The sequence below is a fragment of the Erinaceus europaeus genome, chromosome 4 (assembly GCF_950295315.1).
Source record: "Erinaceus europaeus chromosome 4, mEriEur2.1, whole genome shotgun sequence".
Lineage (NCBI taxonomy): Eukaryota > Metazoa > Chordata > Mammalia > Eulipotyphla > Erinaceidae > Erinaceus > Erinaceus europaeus.
Genome location: NC_080165.1, coordinates 47,598,805 through 47,624,609, shown reverse-complemented (window position 1 = coordinate 47,624,609; position 25,805 = coordinate 47,598,805). Strand labels below are relative to the sequence as shown.

The 25,805-nt window shown below is 39.4% G+C and overlaps 1 pseudogene; it reads right to left on the bottom strand.

Moving 5' to 3' along the window:
• Positions 1–448: 448 nt before the first annotated feature.
• The window catches only part of LOC103128459 (U11/U12 small nuclear ribonucleoprotein 48 kDa protein-like), a 35,253-nt pseudogene continuing 9,896 nt past the window's right edge, over positions 449–25,805 (bottom strand).

The window sequence follows — 25,805 nt, the reverse complement described above, 5'->3', positions numbered from 1 at the left end:
CACTGGATAACATTGTGTGTGTGTTTTTAATGTTTCAAAATGAAGAAGTATCATTGATGTTTCACACAATTTAAAATAATTTTTATTTCACTGAAATGACAATTTTCTACTCAATCAATTTGTGTGTGTATATAACTCCTGTTTTTTACACTGTAAAAAATTTTACATTTTTAAAATTTATTTTATTTATTTACTTTCCCTTTTGTTGCCCTTTTTTATTGTTGTTGTAGTTATTACTGTAGTTGTTGTTGATGTAGTTCCTCATTGTTAGGACAGACAGAAATGGAGACAGGAGGAGAAGACAGAGAAGAGGAGAGAAAGATAGACTCCTGCAGATTTGCTTCACTGCCTGTGAAGTCACACCCCTGCAGGTGGGGACCAGGGGGATGGAACTGGGATCCTTATGCCAGTCCTTGCGCTTCGCGCTATGTGTGCTTAACCCGTTGCACTACCGCTGGACCCCCTGCTCTCTTCTTTTATAATCTCTCACTTCCACCAGTATTTCAAGGTATGATTTGGGACTTTTTTTCGACCATTATCTTGATTAGCTTTGGGAACCAAAGTCGACAATGAGATCACTGTAATTTTCTAGAATTTGAGAATCTGAGCGCTTTTTCTTCATTCCTTCAATTACAAAACCATAGAGGGCAAGATGACCAGTTTGAGTTAGATCACAAACAGTGCGATTGTGATTCAGAGGAACTTGGACAAGCAATGAAGAATAAATCCTTTTATTACAGCAGTCACCATCTTTCCCAACTGCAGTTCTAACTTGTGTAATTATCTGAAATTGTGAATTCTTATTCAAAATAATTGAAGGCATGTTCATATTCTGATAGAAAAATTCAGGATTATACTTTTTTTTTCCTCTCCTCTTCTTCTTTGGAATAGCCCAGTTTTCTCAGTCTACAGGTTATCATGTGCTTTGCTAACTATGATTTAGGAATGCGGTGATTGGAATCATAAGGTCCTATAACAACTACATCCTCCTTGGACTCAGTCTCTTCAGTATCTGGCCAGTCCAGGCTCCAGCCTAAAGACTTCGTCACCTCTTCCAGTGTTTAGCAGTGACTCTCCACGAACTCATTCAGCTACTCCTGCAGCTGCTATCTCTCCTCCATAAATTCCATTTTAAGAAAGAATTTCATGCTTTAATGAAATACTTTCATCATGTTAAAGATTAATTTTATCCTACAAAAGAAAACTGCATACAATTGATGCTATCACAAACTGATAGGTTCAGATAAGGAACTTATAATTCCCGTTGTTGTATGTATGTGTGCATAAAATATTAACATCATTTCTCCATTATGGCAGCAAAAAATTACTCTTTCTGTTTAAGTGGACTGTTTTGTCAAATTCCCACCAATGAAGTAATCTGGTTTTCTTCTATATACTTCTTTTTTTAAAAAAAATCTTTATTTATTTAGGGCATCAAAGTAAAAACCCTGTGGTGAGGGGTAGACATGCAGCTTCCTGGGCCAGTGGGGGGTGGGAGTGGGTGGGAGGGATGGGTCACAGTCTTTTGGTGGTGGGAATGGTGTTTATCTACACTCCTAGTAAAATGTAGTCATATAAATCACTAGTTAATTAATACGAGAGGGGGAAAATTAATTGTATGTCTCGAAGTTTTTCAAAACACAAACTGAATCTTTTCAATATATAGGCTGTGTAATTGATATGCAGACTCTCTCAAAAGCCTAGACCAAGTAGATCAGAAGCAACCAATAGCACAGCTATATACAAGATACTGGGTACTGTACAGCAAACCCTAACAAAAGGACTTTTCAAAGTTAACCCAATTACCAAATAATGTGATGATAACATTAATTATCAAATGTCTTTTTGAACCCTAAGACAGAAGGAACCTCACATCTCCACTATAGAGCCTCTACTTCCCCCATTCCTGGAACCCTTGGATAGGGCCCACTTTCCCGTATGCCTCTCCCAATCCATATCAAATAATATTGCATCTGCCGATCACAACCTAACCAATACAGCGATTGCCACCTCAACATGCTTCACTTCAGACTGTATCCAGAGACTTCAGGTGTGGAATGACAACCCTTCAGCTTCATTACTCGGGTGAGACCTTTCCTTTCATAGTATACTCTAATTCCATCTCAGGTGGTTCACTTTCTAACAAAGTCCCAAAACCTAGATATACACCAGTTTCTGTGAGAGAGAGCATATGTTCACACGTATCCATAAACTACTGCAAAATATATACCTGAAAGCAGAAGTGCACTAGAGTTTGCAGTGAGAACCCCCCCAACACTTCCTCTCCACTATTCCAAGCTTTGGGTCCATGATTGCTCAACAATTTGTTTGGCTTCATATGTTAACTCTCTTTTCAGTCACCAGGTTCCAGATGTCATCAAGATGCCGGCCAGGCTTCCCTGAAGACCCCACCAATGTGCCCTGGAGCTCAGCTTCCCCAGAGACCCACCCTACTAGGGAAAGAGAGAGGCAGACTGGGAGTATGGACCGACCAGTCAACGCCCATGTTCAGCGGGGAAGCAATTACAGAAGCCAGACCTTCTACCTTTTGCAACCCACAATGACCCTGGGTCCATGCTCCCAGAGGGATGGAGAATGGGAAACCTATCATGGGAGGGGGTGGGTTATGGAGATTGGGTGGTGGGAATTGTGTGGAATTGTACCCCTCCTACCCTATGGTTTTGTTAATTAATCCTTTCTTAAAAAAATTGAAAAAAACAAACATATCTGTACACTACCTCAATATCACAAATAGGAAATCCTATTAAATTTCACCCAATCACTAAAAAAAAAACAAAAAACTTTATTTATTTTGAGTAGAGACACAGAGAAATTGTGAGGGGAGGGGGAAATAGTGCAGGAGAGAGACAGAGAGACACCTGCAGACCTGCTTCACCACTCATGAAGCTTTCCCCCTGCAGATGGGGACCAGGGGCTTGAACCTAGATCTTTGCATACCGTAATGTGTGCACTTAACCAGGTTAAGCCTGGTCCCTCTCCTATATACTTCTATACTTCTAATTATTCCAAAAGAACATTCAGGCCAATATATAGATATAGTTATTGAATATTCATATCAGTTTTTCTCTCTGGGAACAATAATGGAAAAAAAACTGCAAGAAGGTATTTATTCATTCATATGAGAGAGAAAGAGTGAGAGTGAGAGGGAGAGCGAGAGTGAGAGCGAGCAAGAGAGAGAGAGAGAGAGAACATAACACTCAACTCTGGCATGTAAGACGATAGGGTAAAACTACATGTCCCACACATGCAAGTGATGTGCTTCAGTGCTGAGCTATCCTCCAGCTCTCCTTCTAGTACCTTTCTATCACAAAGCTATGAGGTAAGCAGTAAGAATTATATCCACTTTAAGAAATGAGACAATCTCAAGCAGTTAAGTAAGTCATCTAAAGTTGTGTGGGTCTAAGGGAGAAAGCTAATACTTGAATCCAGGTTTTCTGCCTCCAGATCTTATGTTGTCTCCACAGCTCATAAGCCCCCTGGGAGCCTCTAAGCAGTAACTAATTTCCAAGGACTGTTCTGAGGGTTAGATGTTAACATATGCTTTTCTGTGGTGGGAGCAAATCATGTAAAAGTTAGAGCTGCCAAAGGAAGTAGCAGAAGTAGGTGGAAAATCAGAAAGGATTTATTTAAGTCAAGGGAAAGTGGCAACACACACTCAGGAAATGTTCTATTTGAAAGTCAAAAATACCTTGGAAAGGAATGAATGGTGTTCAAATGATAGGCACTTCTCAGTCCTAGCAACTTCATGGAATAGACAGAGAAATCTTTAAAGGCACTTTGGTGAATTTCTGTTCTGCTGTACTCAATCAAGAGGGAGGGTGTATGGATCTTGTTTTAGGCTGGGCAATGGACTGAGAGTGGGAGAGGGGAAAAGACTCTTCCACAAAGCATAGCAACTGTGTCTATGGCTGGTGGGACAAAAAAAGAGGGTGAACAGCCAGTATTTCCATTGCAAAGAAAATCTGTCTGATTGTGGGATGGCTAAAAGCTCAGGATGTTTTTGTATGGCATTTTCTAAATTACTGCTTTGGATTCCAGAAACTTTGTTTTGGAACTAAGCATTGCAACAATCTGTTTGGAAAGACCTCAAGTAGTCTATTTATAATTCCTGCTTTGTCCTGAGGGCAGTCATAAAAGTTGCCACTGGCCTAGATAGATATATTTTCATTTTCAATTTTATTAGAAACTGGATGGGCCCACACTTACCTTTCCTTGGGTATTAAGGACATTTATTTCTCCCTTGTGTTCCTAGGGCATCATGCCTCTTCCTCCTTTCTTTCACCCAGACCCCTCGTACCCTGAAGCACCCCTTATTCCATATTAGGTCCTGTTGAGGTGGGTTAAGCTAAGATAACAGCTGTGCAAAATACCTTCTGAATAGTTAAATAGGGTTCCTTTATCTGCACCTTTACTTAAATAGAGCATCTTCGCCTCTAGAAGCACATGGTAACAAATCATACAGGGATTTTAGGCACAGAGCGCCAAGCTCCACTCTCAGTATTTGCATCCCTTTCTTGTAGGACCTTGAGATAAAATACAAGATACTCAGGTATATCTGAACTTTGGTGAAATAAAATAAAAACTTAATGGAAATGTATTTCAACTATCAGAGGAGGTGAATTAATACTGAGAAGGAAGTGTTTATTATCAGACCTAAGTGATTGCTCTGAGAGTCAAGCAAATGCCTTACCGTGCATGAGGCCCTGAGTTTGATCTCTGGTACTACTTGGGAGCACCAAGAACAGCACCAAGGGAACTTCACGAATGGTAGATTAGTACATTGTTATCTCTCCCTCCCTTCCTTTCTACTTTTCTCATTCCTACATTGGACTGAGGAGGTAGCCCAGTGGTATTGTGCTCGCAAGACACCTTGGATTCATTCCTTGCACTACCCATGAAAGTGTGAGTATGTGTGTACACACACACACACACACACACACACACACACACACACACACACACACACACACTGTTGTATACATAAAATTCTTTTTTTTTTATTTTTTTATTTAAATTTTCAATTTAAGAAAGGATTAGTGAACAAAAGCATAAGGTAGGAGGGGTACAGCTCCACACAATTCCCACCACCCAATCCCCATAACCCACCCTCTCCCATGATAGCCTTCCCATTCTCTAGCCCTCTGGGAGCATGGACCCAGGGTCGTTGAGGGTTGCAGAAGGTAGAGGGTCTGGCTTCTGTAATTGCTTCCCCGCTGAACATGGGCGTTGACTGGTCGGTCCATACTCCCAGTCTGCCTCTCTCTTTCCCTAGTAGGGTGGGTCTCTGGGGAAGCTGAGCTCCAGGACACATTGGTGGGGTCTTCAATCCAGGGAAGCCTAGCCAGCATCCTGGTGGCATCTGGAACCTGGTGATTGAAAAGAGAGTTAACATACAAAGCCAAACAATTTGTTGAGCAATCATGGATCCCAAGATTGGAATAGTGGAGAGGAAGTGTTAGGGAGATACTCACTGCAAACTCTAGTGTAATCCTGCTTTCAGGTATATATTTTGCAGTAGTTTATGGATACGTGTGCACATACGCTCTCTCTCACAGAAACTGGTGTATGTCTAGGTTATGGGACTTTGTTAGAAAGTGAACTACCTGAGATGAAATTAGAGTGTACTATAAAAGGAAAGGTCTCACCCGAGTAATGAAGCTGAAGGGTTGTCATTCCACACGTGAAGTCTCTGGATACACACTGAGGTGAAGCATGTTGAGATGGCAATCGTTGCTTTGGTTAGGTTGTGATCGGCGGATGCAATATTATTTGGTATGGATTGGGAGAAGCATACGGGAAAGTGAGCCCTATCCAAGGGTGCCAGGACTGGGGGAAGTAGGGGCTCTATAGTAAAGATGTGAGGTTCCTGCTGTCTTAGGATTCAAAAAGACAATCAATAGTTAATATTATCATCACATTATTTGTTAATTGGGTTAACTTTGAAAAGTCCCTTTGTTATGGTTTGCTGTACAGTACCCAGTATCTTGTATATAGCTGTGCTATTGGAAGCTTCTGATCTACTTGGTCTAGGCTTTTGAGAGAGTCCGCATATCAAATACGTAGCCTATCTATTAAAAAGATTCAGTTTGTCTTTTGAGAACCTTTGAGACATACAATTGATTTCCCCCTCTCATATTAATTAACTACTGATTTATATGTCTACATTTTGCTAGGAGTGTACATAAACACCATTCCCATCACCAAAGGACCGTGACCCATCCCTCCCACCCATTCCCACCCCCCACTGGCCCAGGAAGCTACATGTCTACCCCTCACCACTGGGTTTTTACTTTGGTGCCCTACTTACAATTTGATCAGGTCCTGCTTTTAGTTTCCCTTTCAGATCTTCTAAGTCAGCTTCTGTTGATGAGTGGGATCATCCCATACTCATCTTTAACTTTCTGACTTAGTCCACTTAACATAATTCCTTCTAGCTCTGTCCAAGCTGGGTCAGAGAAGGTGAGTTCATTGTTCTTGATAGCTGCATAGTATTCCATTGTGTATATATACCACAGCTTTCTCAGCCATTCATCTGTTGTTGGGCACCTGGGTTGCTTCCAGGTTTTAGCTATTATGAATTGTGCTGCTATGAACATAGGAGTACACACCTCTTTTTGGTTGGGTGTTATGGAGTCCTTGGGGTATAACCCCAGGAGAGGAATTATTGGGTCATATGGAAGGTCCATGTCTAGCCTTCTGAGAGTTTTCCAGACTGCTCTCCACAGAGGCTGTACCAATTTACATTCCCACCAGCAATGTAAAAGAGTTCCTCTGTCCCCACATCCTCTCCAGCATTTGTTGCTGCTGTCCTTTTTGATGTATGCCATTCTTACAGGAGTGAGGTGGTATCTTAGTGTTGTCTTAATTTGCATTTCTCTGACAATCAGTGACCTAGAGCAGTTTTTCATATGTTTGTTAGCCTTTTGGATCTCCTCTGTGGTGGATGTTTTGTTCATTTCCTCTGCCCATTTTTGGATGGGGTCATTTGCTTTTTTGCGGCTGAGTTTGCTGAGCTCTTTATATATTTTGGTGATTAGTTTCTTGTCTGATGTCTGGCATGTGAAGATCTTCTCCCATTCTGTGAGGGGTCTCTCTGTTTGTTTAATAGTTTCTTTGGATGTGCAGAAGCTTTTCAATTTGATGTAGTCCCATTGGTTTGTTTCTGCTTTAGTCTTCCTTGCAATTGGGTTTGATTCATCAAAGATGTCCTTGAGGTGTAGGTGGGAAAGTGTTTTACCAATGTTTTCCTCTAAGTATTTGATTGTTTCTGGTCTGACATCTAGGTCTTTGATCCATTTGGAGTTGATTTTTGTTTCTGGTGAGATAAAGTGGTTCAACTTCATTCTTCTGCATGTTTCAACCCAGTTTTCCCAGCACCATTTATTGAAGAGAGCCTCCTTCTTCCATTTAATCCTTTGGGCCCCCTTATCAAAGATAAGATGCCCATAGGTGTTGGGATTTACTTCTGGGCTTTCAATTCTGTTCCACTGGTCTGTGTGCCTATTTTTGTTCCAGTACCATGCTGTTTTGATGATGATGGCTTTATAATATAGTTTAAGGTCTGGGAGTGTGATGCCTCCATTTCTGTTTCTTTTCCTTAGGATGGTTTTGGCAATTCTAGGTGTTTTCAGGTTCCAGATAAATGATTGTAGTGTTTGTTCTATTCTCTTAAAGAAGCTTGGTGGAACTTTGATGGGTATTGCATTAAATTTGTATATGGCTCTGGGGAGAATGTTCATTTTGATGATATTTATTCTTCCAATCCATGAGCATGGGATATCTTTCCATTTCTTGGTATCAGTTTCTATCTCCTTGAGTAGCGACTCATAGTTTTCAGCATACAAGTCTTTCACTTCTTTGGTCAACTTTATTCCTAGGTATTTGATTGATTTTGCTGAAACAGTAAATGGGAGTGATTTCTGGATGTCTTCTTCTTCAGATTTAGTGTTTGCATAAAGAAATGCCACTGATTTTTGTACATTGATTTTGTAGCCTGATACCTTGCTATATTGCCTAACAACTTCCAGTAATTTTCTACTGGATTCTTTAGGTCTTTCTATGTATACTATCATATCATCTGCAAATAGTGAGAGCTTGACTTCTTCCCTTCCAATCTGTATCCCTTTGATTTCTTTCTCTTGCCTGATTGCTATGGCGAGAACTTCCAATACTATGTTGAAGAGTAACGGTGACAGTGGGCAGCCCTGTCTAGTCCCTGATCTGAGGGGGAATGCTTTCAGCTTCTCTCCATTGAGTATGATATTGGCTGTAGGTTTGCTATATATAGACTCCACTATCTTGAGGAATTTCCCATCTATTCCCATTTTTTGTAGAGTTTTGAGCATGAATGGGTGTTGGATTTTGTCAAAGGCTTTCTCTGCATCTATTGAGATAATCATGTGGTTTTTGGCTTTGCTTTTATTGATGTGATGAATGACATTGATTGATTTACGGATGTTGAACCAGCCTTGCATTCCTGGGATGAATCCCACTTGGTCATGATGAACAATCTTTTTGATGTGTTGCTGTATCCGGTTGGCCAAGATCTTGTTTAATATTTTGGCATCTATGTTCATCAGAGATATTGGTCTGTAGTTTTCCTTTTTTGTTCTGTCCCTATCAGCTTTTGGTATCAGGGTGATGTTGGCTTCATAAAAGGTGGAAGGGAGTATTCCTGTTTCTTCAATCTTATGGAATAGCTTAAGAAGTATGGGTATTAACTGTTTCCTGAAAGTTTTGTAGAATTCGTTTGTGAAGCCATCTGGTCCAGGACTTTTGTTGTTGGGGAGATTCTTAATAACGGTTTCAATTTCTTTGTCTGTGATTGGTGCATTTAGATTTTGTAGTTCTTCTTGGTTCAGTTTTGGAAGTGCATAGGTTTCTAGGAATTGTTCCATTTCTTCCAGATTCTCTAGCTTGGTGGCATATAGATCTTTATAGAAGTTTCGCAGAATTCTCTGGATTTCTGTGGTGTCAGTTGTGATATCTCCTGTATCATTACAATTCTATTAATTTGAGTCTTCTCTCTTTTTTGTTTGGTGAGTCTGGCTAGGGGTTTGTCAATTTTGTTTAATCTTTCAAAGAACCAACATTTGGCTTCATTGATCTTTTGTATGGTTCTTTTATTTTCGATGTTGTTTATTTCTGCTCTAACTTTAGTGATTTCTGTCCTTCTGGTTGCCTTAGGGTTCCTTTGTTCCTCTTCCTCTAAGTCCTTGAGGTGTGTAGTAAGTTCGTTCATTTGGGCTTCTTCTTGGTGTTTAATATGTGATTGTATGGCTATAAGTTTCCCTCTCAGTACTGCTTTAGCTGTGTCCCAAATATTTTGATAGGTTGTGTCTTCATTTTCATTAGTTTCCAGGAACATTTGAATTTCCTGTTTGAGTGAGTGTCTGACCCAGTGGTTCTTAAGGAGCATGTTGTTTAGTTTCCAAATTCTATGTCTTTTAATAATTTTCCGTTTGTTGTTAAAAGTTAGTTTTACTCCACTGTGGTCTGAGAAGATACTTGGGATGATTTCAATGCGCTTGAATTTATTGATGCTGTCTTTGTGTCCTAACATGTGGTCTATCCTTGAGTATGTGTTGTGTGGATTTGAAAAGAAGGTGTATTCCAGTTTTTTGGGGTGGAGGAGTCTGAAAATGTCCAAGAGGTCTAGTCTGTCAATCTCTTCATTCAATTCTCTTGTATCTTTATTGGTTCTCTGCTTTGTTGATCTGTCTAAGTGTGAGAGTGGGGTATTGAAGTCTCCCACTATTATTGTATTACTATTGATGTATTTTTGAAATTCTTTCAATAGGTGTTTAATGTATTTAGATGGTCCCTCGTTGGGTGCATAGATGTTAATAATTGTTAAGTCTTCTTGGCTGATTGATCCTCTAATCATTATGTAATGTCCTTGCCTATCTTTTATTACTTTATTCAATTTAAAATCTATCGTGTCTGAGATGAGAATGGCTGTTCCTGCCCTTTTTTGTGGACCGTTAGCCTGTATGATAGTTTTCCATCCTTTCACTTTAAGTCTGTGTTTATCTTGTTGTGACAGATGTGATTCTTGCAAGCAGCATATGGTTGGGTTATGTTTTCTGATCCATCCCCCCACCCTGTGCCTTTTGATGGGTGAGTTTAAGCCATTGACATTTATTGATATTATGGATTTAATGTATTGTAGTGCCATTGTTCTAAAAAACAATTTGTTTACTCTGATATATTACAAGTATTATAGTGATGTTCTTGTTTATAAGAGGTCTTTTAGTACCTCTTTCAGGGCCGGCTTGATAGTTGCCTCCTTTAACTGTTGTTTGTCTAAGAAGGTTTTGATCCCTCCATCTAGCTTGAATGAAAGTCTAGCAGGATACATAATCCTTGGTTGAAACCCTTTTTCATTCAGGGCTCGATAGATATCTTGCCACTCCCTTCTGGCTTTTAGAGTTTGAGTTGAAAAATCTGCAGAAAGTCTTATGGGTTTTCCCCTGTATGTGACTTTTTGTTTCTCTCTTGCAGCCTTTAGGATCCTTTCTTTATCCTTACTTCTTCTCATTGTGACTATGATGTGTCTTGGTGTTTTCAGGTCTGGGTTGGTTCTGTTTGGTACTCTCTGGGCCTCTTGCACCTTGATATCCTTTCTGTTATTCAGGTCTGGGAAATTTTCTTGTATTATTTCCTCTAGGATGTTTGCTTCCCCTTCCTCTCTTTCTTCCTCTGGCAGGCCAATTATACGAATGTTACTTCTTTTGAGATCATCCCATATGTCTCTGTTGTTGTTTTCAGTGTCTCTCAATCTCTTTTTTAAGCTCTTTCACCTCTTTCTTTGTTTTCTCTAACTCATCCTCTGTCTGACTAATTCTGTTTTCTGCTTCTGTTAGTCTGCTTTCCCTTGCCTCAGCTTCTTTCTTCATTACAGCTATTTCAGCTTTCAGTTCTCTAATTGTCTCAAGATAATCAGTATTTTCCTTGGGGGTCTCAACTGTTGTTTCCCTAATACTGCCATTTCTTTCCTCCAATGTTGTTTTCATTTCTGTGATTAATAAGTTTATTATTGCTTGCATACTTTTCTTATCTATGGTTACTTCTGACTGATTTGTGGTTTCTTCTGGCCTCTTGTCTTCATTCATTGGGGTAGCAGTTTTATTTGTTTTTAATCTACCCATTTTTTTTTTTTTAATTTATGTGTTTCTCTCTTTTTTTTTTTTTTTTAATGCTCTGTTGTTCCTCAGTTGTTGTGTTTTGAGCACAAGTAACACTGTACTAAATACCTTTATGACAATTGCACTCACCAACCTCCGGAATAACAGTAGCAACTGAAGTAAGTATTGAAGGCGTTTAATCGTTACCAGTTAGCCAAACAATTTCTCCAGTCCGTGAAAAAATAGTAACCAAATCCCAGTGAAGAAAGAGAAAAGGAAGAGAGGATAGCAAGAATAGACAGTTATGCAAATCTACTATCCAGTGTATATTCTAAGGGTAACAAGAGTGTAAAGGGAACTAGAGCAGAGATACACACGTAGAGAGTCCACTCTGGGTCAGATTTCTTCCCCAAAGTAATTCACAAATTCAGAAAGGCAAAGAAGAAAGAAGTGTATGACAAGATTAAAAAAAAAAAAAATAAAAGAGAGAAATAGAGAGAGATAAGAGAGAGAAAAGGGAGAAGATAAGAAGAAGAGTTGTAATTAAAGAGCAGTGCGAGGAACTTCCCAAATGTGTATCAGTGAATTAAAAAAAAAAAAAAAAAGAAAAAAAAAAACCCTGTTAGGTGGTATGGGGTATCCTGCTAGTAGCTGGTCCCAGGCACTGCTTATGGGGGGGGGGGCGGCGGGAAGGATGTATGCTTGAAAATTAAAAGGAAGAAAAAAGAATTTTTTCCCCCTACTCTAATTCTTAACCCAAATTAAGTTATAGACACATCCTTGGTATGACCGTTATGGCCCCTTATTGGCTGGCCTGCTAAAGGCAGAAAATCCTATTGTTTACACGAGATGTGTCCGGAGCTCAAAGGCTGGCCGCTTCTCCGGGCGCCATCTTCTGGGAAACCCCACCCTCCAGACTTTTTTAAAGGATTTCTCAAAAATGAAAACTAGCTCCAAGTCCTTTGATCCAATGAGAGCTATACTCAAGAAGTCTTTGGATCCACCCTCAGGGTCGCGGTGGACCCTCGCGACTCCCAAGAGGCAGCCCCCGAGCTAAAGTGCTCTCTCCGGGTCCTCTGCCCGCCGGGCTCTGCAACCGGCGGAGGAGCCGCCTTCCCGGGCGGGCGGGGGACAATGCCAGGCGCACTCGCCTTGCCTGGCGCCACCTGGGAATTCTGGAGCCCCGCTAGTCCGTGTCACCTTTGCTCTAATTGTTAACCCAAATTAAACTGTAATCACTTCTTTGGTGCTCCCCCCCTTATTGACTGGCCTGCTAAAGGCAGAAAATCCTACCGTTGCCGACGATGCTATCAGAGCACTCGCTGTCAGGATTTCTCAGGCCGCCGCCATCTTACCTCCTCCTACATAAAATTCTAATTTAACTATGTGTCTGTTGAAGGAGGTCATTGAGAAGATATGGCTGTTGGCTGATTGCAAGGTGGGGGTCCTGGCAATCAGAGAGTTTCCTCATCTTTCTGGTCCTTGGAATGTATGCTCTGTTCTACCATCTTTAAAATGTCTCACATTGTCTACCACAGTGTGAGACATTTTAAAGAGTAAAACCTTGAGAGAATAATGTATGCTGAGACCATTATTTACTTTTTTTTCCCTGCCTCCAGGGTTATTGCTGGGGCTCAGTGACTGCACTATGAATCTGCTGTTCCTGGAGGGTATTTATTCTTTTTTTTTTTTTTTTAGGACAGAGAGAAATTGAGAGGGGAGGAGAAGATATAGAGGGAGAGAGAAAGACTGACACCTGTGAGCTGCTTAACTGCTTGTGGCGTGACCCCCCTACAGGTGGGAAGCTGGGGGCTAGAACTAGGATCCTTGCCTGGGTTCTTGCATTTTGTACTATGTGCACTTAACCTGGTGCACCACTGCACAGTCTCCCATTATTTAATTTTTACTTTATTATTTTTAATATTTATTTTATTTCATAGGATAGAGAACCAGAGTATCATTTTGATATATGCAATCCTGAATATCAAAATTCTAATGCCCTGCTTACAAGGTCAGAAAGCATCATTTTCTGGACCCCAGTAACTCTTTCTTTCTTTCTTCCTTTCTTTCTTTCTTTCTTTCTTTCTTTCTTTCTTTCTTTCTTTCTTTCTTTCTTTCTTTCTTTCTCTCTGGCCTCCAGGGTTATCTCTGGTGCTTGCACTTCGAATCCACTGCTCCTGGTGGCCATTTATCCATTTTTCTGTGTAGGACAGAGAGACATTGAGAGGAGGGGGAGATAGAGAGGAAGAAAGAAAGATAAATAGCTGAAGACCTGCTTCACCACTTGTGAAACATCCTTCCTTCAAGTGAAGATTAGGGTCTCAAACCCAGAACCTTGTATGGGTCCTAGTACTATGTGTGCTTAACTTAGGTCACCACTGCTCAGGCCATGCGCCCTTACATCCTTCTTTCCTTTCCTTCTCCTTCCTCCCTCCCTCCCTTCCTTCCTTTCTCCCTTTCTTTCTTTCTTTCTTTCTTTCTTTCTTTCTTTCTTTCTTTCTTTCTCTCCCAGATAGAGGGGGAGAGACAGGGAAGGGGAGAGACAGAGTCCACATTTAAAAATAATAATAGGACTAGTAAATTGTTTGCCTGTGTAGGGAGAAGTCTGGGATTTACTTAAAATAGGGATTCAGAAAATATAGGTCGAAGAATTTTCTGTGATCTTTTTCCTATTCTTTTGAGAAATCAAATAAGCATCTGTGACAGATAAATGTAATGAAATGGAAATAATTTTTGCTTAGGCAATGAATAGTTGAGGATTGTTAAATTGTTAACTCCTAGGAGGTAAAGATTGTTTTTCTTTTTTTTTTTTTTAATATTTATTTTATTTATTTATTCCCTTTTGTTGCCCTTGTTTTATTGTTGTAGTTACTATTGTTGTCGTTGTTGGATAGGACAGAGAGAAATGGAGAGAGGAGGGGAAGACAGAGAGGAGGAGAGAAAGATAGACACCTGCAGACCTGCTTCACCGCCTGCGAAGCGACGCCCCTGCAGGTGGGGAGCCGGGGTTCGAACCGGGATCCTTATGCTGGTCCTTGTGCTTTGCGCCACCTGCGCTTAACCCGCTGCGCTACAGCCTGACTCCCGTTTTTCTTTTTTAAAAAATATTTTATATTTATTTATTTATTCCGTTTTGTTGCCCTTTTTTTTTATTATTGTAGCTATTGTTGTCGTCATTGATTTTGTCGTTGTTGGATAGGACAGAGAGAAATGGAGAGAGGAAGGGAAGACAGAGAGGGGGAGAGAAAGACAGACACCTGCAGACCTGCTTTACCACTTGTGAAGCAACTCCCCTGCAGGTGGGGAGCTGGGGGCTCGCTCTTTGCGCCACATGCGCTTAACCTGCTGTGCTACTGCCTGGCTCCCTAAAGACTGTTTTTCTAAAGATATGTGACCTCCAGGTGTCCCCACAAAGAAGGACTTAGTTGGTTTTTGGTGGTGAGTTAATACAATTTTAATCCCCCTTTTTATAGTTGAAAACAGCAAAATAAAAGGAATTCAGGTTGTTCATGTAGGGCAGGGCTATAGTTGAAGAAATCACAGTCTTACTGTGACCTGTTATTACATCTTGTGTATATAGCAAAGCCGATTCTACTTTTGCAGTGTGTAATTGCACACAAGCCATTATTTTTCTGTAATTCTTACCAGAGACTTCTTTCATCAAGCATCGAGTCTTACCTTGATCACTCATCTCTGCAAAGAATGGAATTTATGTTGCTCTGCTGATCATACTTGTTCTCAATTTACTGGTCTTTGGGTCAAATTATGCACTCCTAATGAGCATTCATGCCATTTTCTCATTGAAGATACTAAAAGTCGATCTGCAGAATCACTGATGCCTACACTGGTGTTTAATAAATATTTGAAAAGGATCATCAGGAAATAATCTCCTTTCCAATCTACCTGCCTAACAGGGAAAACAGAAACAAATCACCCAGTTTCTTGTTAAGTCAAGACACCTGGAACAACAGTTCTGTCTGATTCAGATTCCCTAGAGAGCATTCCTTTTGCAAGTTTACACATGAATAAGCCTCACATAGTAATTAGGACCCAATGACCTCCTAATCAGCTCACTAGGTACTGAAAAGTAGTCCTGTATTAGTAGTGTCTGGCAGGGCACTAACTGTCTTGAAAAGAATCTGTTTTCTACTAATTTAGAGCAGTCCCCTGGGCTTACTGATGTTTGCAGAAGCGTGGTAAACAAGTCTGTCTCTACAGTTACTGCAGTTACTGGCAGCTTCACACCAGACTCTGCACCAGGTCTGATTACTGGGAAGTAAATTTATTAGTCTCCTGGGCAGGGTTCTGAGCCTCTCCAGCTGCATCAGGGACTGGAGCACAGAGCACACTGGAAATCATCCTGGGAGCCTCCACCTTGGATTACTTGGATTTTGTCTTTCTGAGAGTGATGTCTTATGTTATAAGGTGCCTTTTGATATTTATCATTTTAACTAGGCCTATCAATTTTGCTTTCAAGAGTTTTTTTTTTTTATATAACTGTTTTACCCCCCCCCTTCTCTGTTTCTGTATTAAGGAGTCCATCAAGGTGCTGACAGTATCAAAGGTGAGAAAAAGTTGGCTAAAATTCACTAAGGTTTCCACTCAGGATATTAGAATGCAAAAGTGAGAATCCACCACTTGCAGTGGTTTTCTCTCCTTCATTCTTTCGCCTGTGGATTATTTATTTCATTTATTTAACAATAAGGTTTTATATTCTGTTAGGTTATACTGGCAAAGCCATCTGACTTAGTAAATAGCTATTGATGAGTGCCCTCCTGCCTCCAATTCTATCCTTCCTTGTATGGGGACTCCTGGGAACTGGCACTAGAGGCAAGTATCTGGTTAGTGGGATAGCTGGGACTATTAGCTGATCTTCTCTGTCAAGGTCTTTACCACATGCAATAAGCAAAATGATGTCCCCATAAGATATTAAAGTTTTGATTGACAGCGTACCTTAAAAAGGAGGCCTGAAACAGTTAACTTGAAAGGCTAAGTGTGGAAAGTATTACTTTTTATCCTTGCAACAATAAACTGAGATCAGCATTGTTATCCTGACTTTACAGATGAGGAAACCAAGATCAAGAGAAATTAGATAGCTGTAAGTATGCATATGGATCAATGGGAATGTTCACACAGTCAGGTGCTTTAGACACCTATATGCTCCCTACCCAGAACACAGCAAGGCTAATAGAGAGCCTTGCTCTCTCATCTGCTTGTTAACCATTGACTGTCCTTCCAGATCTTGTGTATACCACCTTTCCACCAACCTCTCTTAAACATCCATTTGTCAGCCTCTGAACTCCATGTATACATTGCAGGTCAAGCCTGTAGAAATGAGAAATAGCTTTGTATCTTTTAAACTTAAAAACATTTCATGGAGGGGCCGTGATGTGGAAGATAACTCACCTGTAATGTGTAAGCCTTGCTACATATCTGAAGCAAGTTCAAACCCTGGTACTGTTATGGCACGGGGGAAAGCTCTGTGCTATCCTTCCTATCTATCTATCTATCTATCTATCTATCTATCTATCTATCTATCTAAATATCATCTAGCTACCTACCTACCTCTATCTTTCTATTTATCTGCATTTATCTCCATCTCTTGGAAATAAAAAAAATGGAAAAGTTTGCATGGGAATGATGAGATTCTATATGTGTGAGGCATCTTCCTTCCACCAGAAAAAATAAGATCCAAAAGCACTTTATTGGAAAATAATATATTACTTAGAGAAAGTAAAAAGATATAAACCCAAAGTTCTCACTTTAACTTACTTTTTGGATATTAAGTCTGGTTAGAACTGACCTGGTTGTTAGAGGTACCCAGTGGCAGATGTGTGACATGATCTATATGATTCCCATGGAGCACCTACATAGATGTTCTTTTTGACTCTAACAGCACTGATCAATTAAAGAACATATAAAAAGTGTAGGCCTTTAATCAGGACCTTAAAGGGTTTCAGAGATTTCTATTACCATATTGACTATCTGGTAGTCAATCTTTCTGACTTACCTTAAACATTTTTTATTCTACTCTTTTTGTACTAGCATGAACTTTCTGAGATATAAATTTAGTATTTGTATCTCAGGATTTGTGCTCCACAAATAGTGAGAGGGAATTGGAAATGACTAAGAGATGAAATGAAGTAATAGGGACTAAATGTGAGTCCTGACCATATATTTTTGGAAGTTTTACATATAGTATAGCAAAGCCATACTCATCTGGAGTTTTGATTCTAGGAATTATTGTATATGACACCAAGGTACTTTTTCAAAGCATGGAAACAGAAGTTTACATTTAATTCTTGAACCCAGTATTTAAGTGAAGAGTTTGGAAAAGTTAAGAGAAGGGAATTAGAACTTCTGTTGTCCAGACTAAAGCCAGTATCATAAATACACAGTGCATAATAATTTCTGAACAATATGAAGATAAGGATGCACACTGATAACAATTCTTTGGGCATAAGAAAGATTCCCAAGTATGCAGGTATGGCTACTGGTTTCAAGGAAAAAAAGAAGACCCAAATAGATCTCCATTCCTGATAAGTAGCTTGTAATACATAAAAAATAATTTAAAAATGTAGCTTTCTATTTATTCAGAAGTAAAATAAAGCTCATGTTTCATTTTGTCACCCTTGCTGAGAACCTTAAGAGCATGAGAAAGTAATTTTTCTCACTTTGTAGGGAATGACAACAAGTTGCCCCCCACTGTCTAGAAAAGCAATATTCTAGCATTTGACAGAGCAAAGAGACCAGAGAGAGTCCTGGCCTAGTTCCAGACACACTGCCCCAAGAGAGGGGTGTGAAGGGTGACTGACTTATGAGAACACTAGCACACTGGGGAGGGAATGAAATGCTCTTTGATGTAAGACTGCAACAATGACCAAAGACCTGATTCCCAGACTCAAAGTTTCTCTAAAGCTAAATGACAGCTGAACTTTGCTGGGTAGGTGGCTCTGAAGTCCTCAACCTCTGAAGAGTGAAGAGTTCAGCTTCCTCTATTACCAGCATTTCTCTCCCTCTTCCATGAACGTAACAAATGACTCACACGCATCAAGCAATTCCACAGATGCTGTGAATAAGATTTTTCTTAACTGCTTGTACAAACTCAGTTTCTTTAAGACAATAAAAGTAAACATTCCTGAATAATCCACTCTCAGTGTTAACCTCAGTCAGATTTAAGACAAATCTAATTTAATTCCCAATAAACTCTACTACATTCTTTAGTATGTTTATCCTCCCCCCTCCCCCATAGTCATGTGAATCTCCCATAGTATCTGGCTTCTCATGGGATGCTAGTCTTTAAGAATTAAGCAACAAATATAATAGTATTCATGTTCCCAGTTTTCTAGAAATCCACCTTAAAGTTATTTTCTTTTTTAACCTGAATTTGAGCTCAATACCACCTACACTTAGGTAATGGTTACCACCACAAGATGGCTCCAAGACTCTCTCGTACTTTTAAAAAAAGTTTGAGTTACTTTAAGGGCTCAGAGGGAAATATCTCTCAGTGCTAGTGCTTTATTTATCAGCACATAAAATGTCAATCTGATCCCTGCCCCACTAGGGAGAGAGAGACAGGGTGGAAGTATGGATCGACCTGTCAACTCCCATGTTCAGCAGGGAAGCAATTACAGAATCCTTTACTTTGGTGTCATACACCAAACCCTTTTTTCTCTGCCCCCCCCCCCCGACTTCTTAATATAAAATAGATATTAGCCCTGGAACATGATGGCTGAGGAGGACCGAGGTGGGAGAATGAAAGTGTTATGCACACACTGAAAAAGGTTCATTTGGTTTCTTGATTCTAGGAATTATTGTTTATGATACTGAAAATCAAAGCTGGAAATCAGATGATTGTAGTGAAGTTAATTCTTGAAGCCAGGACTAAAGTGAAGAGTTTAAGCAAGTTAAGAGAAGGAACTAGAACTAGTATTGACCAGACAAAATCCAGTAAGAATTGGATAAATGAGATAGAGCAAATGAAAAATGATTGAGAAGGAAGGGCTGAGTAAAAGGTTATGTGATGTAACATCTTATATCAGACCGGGCAGGTGGGCTCATGTGCAAAGAAAATTTTACACCCACACTAACTTGGAGTATTCAGTTGTGAGTGGGCACAGGTGGGAAAACAAATTGCCTGGGATGGTTTCTATTAGCAGTGGATAGTCAATGAGGTGAATAAAAGAAATCTTGTGTTGGAAAGCAAGGCTCTTAAAGCAACAGGAGTTCCTGGACAGTACTCCAACAACGACAAAAGCAGCAGCAGAAACAACAGTGGAAAAGGATGGCCACCAGGAGCAGTGGATTCATAGTGCAGGCATGGAGCCCCAGCTATAACCCTGGAAGGAAGAGAGAGAGAAGGAGAGATATAGAAAGAGATAGATAAATAGATAGATAGAGAGAGCCTATATAGTTCAAGTGCTTCATGCCAGAGCTGCGATTTGAACTCAGATCGGTCCCATTCACAAACGCATGAGTTTCTCCATCTTTAAAATGGCTTCCCCAAACAACTTCCTGTCTGCAATTCTTGGAGACCTGAAACTATAGCTGGGATGCCATACAAAAGGGGAATTCAAGAGCAGATGAGTGGTGGTTCACTGATGAGCATAAATAAGATCAAAGCTGGCTATATAAAAAGAATGTACCCTAAACAGACAAACAAACAAAAAAACCTACAACACCCCAAACTATTCATTCCACCATGCTCAATACTGGTGACGAACTTAGTGAAAATTTACTTATGTTTTGAGAAAGTACATAAAACAAAATACAGAGTGAGACTGCCAGCCCTGCCTGATGGAATGAGGACACTCATATACAATTTGTAGGTTGAATTGTATCCTCCCCAAAAAACATCTTGGGAGTCCACCTCCCAGTAACTTGTGATTACGATCTTATTTGGGGAGATGGGGTCTTCACAAATGTGATTCAAGATAAGTGGGCTCATATGGGATTAGGGAGGACCATAAATCCATAGACTGGTGTCCTTACAAGGAAAGAGAAGTTTGGAAACAGGCAGATAGATAGGAAAGAAGGCTACATAAGGATGGAGGCAAAGTTTGCTTTATGTTGTCATAAACAGAACAACACCAAGGATTCCTGACATCAAGTTGACAAGGAAGAGGTAAGGTACTGCTCCCCCCCCCCAAGGGGATCTCTAGATTCTTAGAGAGAGTACAATAAGGAGTCGCTTCACAAGGCGGTGAAGGAGGTCTGCAGGTGTCTATCTTTCTCTCACCCTCTCTGTCTTCCCTCCTCCCTCCATTTCTCTCTGTCCTATCCAACAACAACAATAATAACTACAACAATAAAAAAACAAGGGCAACAAAAGGGAATACATAAATGAATAAATATTCAAAAAAATCTTAAAAAGGAAAAAAGAAAGCCTAATTTTGGGCTGTGGCTTCCAGAACTGTAACAGAACAAATTTCTCTTGTTTTACATCATCATATGTGTGGTAATTTGTTACTGCAGTCCTGGTGGGCAAAGATGAGTTGATTAGATGCTGGGAGTAATTTAAAAACGATTAAACCTTAAAAATTCCTGTGCTCAAGATCTTTTCTTCCTTCCTTCCTTCTTTCCTTCCTTCCTTCCTTCCTTCCTTCCTTCCTTCCTTCCTTCCTTCCTTCCTTCCTTCTTTCTTTCTTTCTTTCTTTCTTTCTTTCTTTCTTTCTAGTAAACTATCCTAAATATTTACAGATTGAGATACAGACAGCTTGGTTTTTATTATTCCTGGTTGGTGGGACTTCACAGTTCTGGACTGATGCTTTTTAGATAGAGATGAGCAGAGTAAACACTACAGCATTGCTGCTTTCACCACTGTGGTGGGGGCTGGTCTCTAACCTAGGCTGTGCCCATGGCAAAGGCACCTCACCATACAAATGAGCTATTTTTCTGGTCCTTTATTCATAATTAATTGGTACATTATATATACAACTTTTCAAAAGGAAGAAACTTAATCACTTTTATTTAAGAAGAAATAAATAGGCAGTGTTATATTGACAAGATAAAGTGTTCGGCAATCAATAAGGCATTTTAATAACAGGTTCTAGTAAATGAGAAATATTTGTTACAGTACTAAATGAAAGAAATCAGGAAGTAGAATATGCAATGCAACATTATCATAACTCTGCTAAAATACTCATTGGAAGAAACTTGAAGAAAATATATAAAAAGATTGATGGTGATTATCATTGGGATTTGGGACTATGGGTGACATTTTTCTTTATGTATTTTCATGTTATAAAATTGCCTATAATGAGCTCATATTACCTTGTATAATAAGAGAACGTATAAATAAAATGTAGCAGAATTGCTATTAAAGGATTTGAATAGAAATATCAACTGAAAATTCATCTATAACAAATGGAGGGGCCAGACAATGGCACACTTCTTTGAGGTATACGTAACCATGTGTGAAGACATGGGTTCAATCTCTTGATCCCCACCTGCAGTGAAACTGCTACAGGTCTGTCTGTCTGACTGTCTGTCTGTCTATCTTTCTTTCTCCTTTCAATTTCTCTCTGTCCTATAAATTAAAATAAAAAAGGATTTGGTGTATGACACCAAAGTAAAGGATTCTGGGGTTGAGGGGTGGGTTCAGGTCCTGGAACTCAATAGTGGAGGAGGACCTAAATGAGGGGCTAGAGTTTTATGCAGGAAACTGAGAAATTTTACATATGTACCAACTACTGTATTTACTGTTAACTGTAAAACATTAATTCCTCCAATTAAAAAAAACTGATTAAGTGAGACCAGGTGGTGGTGCACCTGGTTGAGAGCACATGTTACAGTGCACAAAGACCTGGGTTCGAGCCCCTGGTCCCCACTTGCAAGGGGAAGCTTTACGATTGGTGAAGCAGGGCTGCAGGTGTCTCTCTGTTTCTCTCCCTTCCTATCACCCCCTTCCCTCTCAATTTCTGGCTGTCTCTATCTAATAAATAAATAAAGATAAAAAAGAAAAAAAGTCTAAAAAAAGCTGATTAAGTAAAACAAAAAAATAAACAAGGAAAAATTTGTCATTATTATTTACATTGGTAACTTACATAGTCTTAAGTATTTTAAACTGTTAACAATCTTAATAATGATTATCTTTGCTTAGAGGTTCACAAATTATGAACCCAGGGCTCACAATTTGCAGGAGATTTTTAATTCCATAATTATAATCTCATTTCATTCTTAACATTTGCAAGACATTGCTATCCACATGCATTATTTCATTTGGTAAGTTTAAATATGTCCATGAAGAATAGGAATAGCATTCCTATCAGCAGTGTATTAGAGTTCCTTTATCTTCACATCCTTTCCAACATTTATCTTCTCCTGTTTTGTTGATGAAGGCCATTCTTACAGGTGCGAGGCATACGGTATCTCAGTGTAGTTTTAATTTGTATTTCTCTGGTGATGAGTGAATTAGAGTATTTCTGCATATGTCTGTGGGCCATGCATATCTCTTCTTTGGAGAACTGTCTATGCATGTCCTCTGCCCACTTTTTTATTGGGTTGTTCTTTTTCTTTTTGTTGAGCTGAATGAATTCTATATAGATGTTTGATATTAAGTGTCTGTCTGAAATATGATGTGTGAATATGTTCTCCCATTTGCTGGGTTTCCTGTTTATCTTTAGGGAGTTTTATTTTGTTGTATGGAAGTATTTTAATTTGATATAGTTCCACTTGTTCATTCTCAATTTTGTTTCCTTTGCCCATGGGGTGAAGTCTCCAAATATGTCTTTAGTGTTAATGCCATGAAATGTTTACCAATATATTCTTCTATGTATTTTATACTTTCAGGTCTGATATCCAGATCTTTGATCCATTTTGAGTTAATTTTGGTGTATGGTGTTAATTGGTGGTCTAGTTTCATTTTTCTACATGTGGCTGTCCAATTCTGCCAACACTATTTATTAAAGAGACTTTCTTTTCCCCTATGTCACATATAAGGTATCTATATATGTAAGGCTTGAGTTCCTGGGTCTCTATCCTATTTCATTGGTCCATATGACCATTTTTGTTCCAGTACCACACTGTTTGGATGACTACTGCTTTGTAGTATAACCTGAAGTCAGATATTGTGATGCCTCCATTTTTCTTCTTTTTCCTTAGGAATGTTTTTTGCTATTCATGGTTTTTTTTTAGAGTTCCACACAAATTTTTGAATAATCTGTTCAATTTCCTTGAAAAATATCATTGAGATTTTAATGGGGATTGCATTGAATCTATAGATCGCTTTTGGCAAAATTGCCATTTTAAAGATATTTATTCTCCCAATCCATGAAAAGGGGATGTTCTTCCATTTCTTTGTGTCATCCTCTATTTCTTTTAACAGTGTCTTATAGTTTTCCTTGGGATGCATTGGATCGACCTTCTCGTGGTACATCCCGTGAGTACCCATTCATTGGGGAAACTGACGATCCTTCCTAGCCGACTGAATCCACATGGATCCCAGTCACTTTCAAAGCCAGCAACAAGCAGCTCCTGACAGCTTTCAACCTGACGCTGTTGACTGGCTACGGAAGAAGGGCAAATGCTAGAAGAAGAAATAGTTTTCTTTGAAAAGGTCCTTTACATCCATTGTTAGATTTATTCCTAGATATTTGAATACCATTCAATTGTGAATGGTATTGCTTCCTTCAGTTTCATTTCTTCTCACCTACCTTTTTCATAAAGAAATGCCACAGATTTATGGGTAAGGGAATGCAAAATGGAACAAACATTATATAGAACAGTATGGAGAATCCTTAAGCAAATACAGATGGAAATACCTTATGACCCAGCAATCCCACTCCTAGGAATTTATCCAAAAGAGATAATATCACTAATTTGAAGGGATATATGCAACCCCATGTTCATAGCCACATTATCTACAATAGCAAAAATTTGGAAGCAACCAAAATGTCCCTCCACAGATAATTGGTTTAAAAAGTTATGGGACATATACTCAACAGAATATTACTCAGCAATAAAAAGATGATTTTACATCCTTTGAGATAAAATGGATGAAACTTGAGAACATTATGCTTAGTGATATAAGCAAGGAGGCAAAGGAAAACTATAGGATGGTCTCATTCATGTGGAACTTAAAGAACTGAACACACATATATAAAATAAACAACCAGACACAACACAATCCATATTTAAAATGGGAAAACTGGGAGTTGGGTGGTTAAGTGCAGGTAGCGCAAAGTACAAGGACTGGCCTGCCTAAGGATCCCAGTTCGAGCCCCCAGCTCTCCACCTGCAGGGGAATCACTTCACAAGCGGTGAAGCAGGTCTGCAGGTGTCTGTCTTTCTCTCCCCCTCTCTGTCTTCCCCTCCTCTCTCCGCTTCTCTCTGTCCTATCCAACACAATGACATCAATAACAACAACAATAATAACTACAACAATAAAACAACAAGAGCAACAAAAGGGAATAAATAAATAAATATTAAAAAAATAAAATGGGAAATCTATTGTGGTTATCTAGGGGAAGGAGGGAGGGCATAGACTTTCAGTGGCAGGGAAGATGTGAAACTCTAGTCTTATCACTATTTAGTCCTATCAATAGCAATTCGACATGTGGGAGGGGTGGATAGAATTAATATCTCAAGTTCCCCAACTGCCTAGATTAAAGCCCTAAGCACAAGTACTAGCTCTTGCTAATGTTTATCTTAGATTTGCAAAATGATCATACTCTGATAAGGGGATTAATTTTTTATGGATGTCTAAAAATATATAGCTCTGCAAACATCTAAAATATATACCTCTGCAAACATCTAAATCAATCACAGCTTTAGGCCAGATAGGTCAACACCTTTTGATCTTGTAAGTAATTAAAGTACAAGGAAGTTCGTATACCACTAGAAGCATTCAGATTATAGTGAAGTTAAGTATAATAACACAGACTTATCCCCCCAACTAACCTGGCTATAATAATTAATTATTGATATTTTAACTTTCTCTGAGACTATAAGAAACTCCTCGCATCCTCTTTAAGACCTGCATTTCTCCTAGTCCTGGTACCTCTAGGATATGCCTATACTTCTTGAAATTCCTTTTCTATGATTCCTTATCACCATACCAACCCTGTCAACTTTAACCAAATCACTACTGGTGCTGCCAATCCGTATTAACATTATGCTGCTATTGAAACCCTACTGTGGACTGTAACCTGAGATACCAGCCTGAGAAGTCAACCTCAAAACTCTTCAAATTTGGTGCTCCACTCTGACACCATTCTCTCAGACAACATTCTCATCCAACATCAGGTTAATTACCAAACTCAAGCAAAACTAATATAGTTGTATGTCCCCAGGAACATGCCTAAAATGGTTCCCCTAGCTTTCTTCTACCCTAAAATCCCTAATCTCATCTGCTCTGATCCTGCTTTCTGGTTCCTGTTCCTTAACCATCTTGTCTCAACTTAGGTCATGCCACCTTCCAGATACAAGGCTACAGATGCTACCACTGACTCCACCCAACTTCTCTGGGCAGATGATCCCACCAATGTGTCCTGGACCCTCACATCTCCAGTGCTCTGATCCACTAGGGAAAGATAGAAAAATGCTAGGGGTATGGGTCAACCTGTCAATTCCCATTCTCAGCAAAGAAGAAGCTACAGAAGCCAGAACTCCTACCTTCTGCTCCCCATAAACAACCTTGATTCATATCCCAGTGGGGGA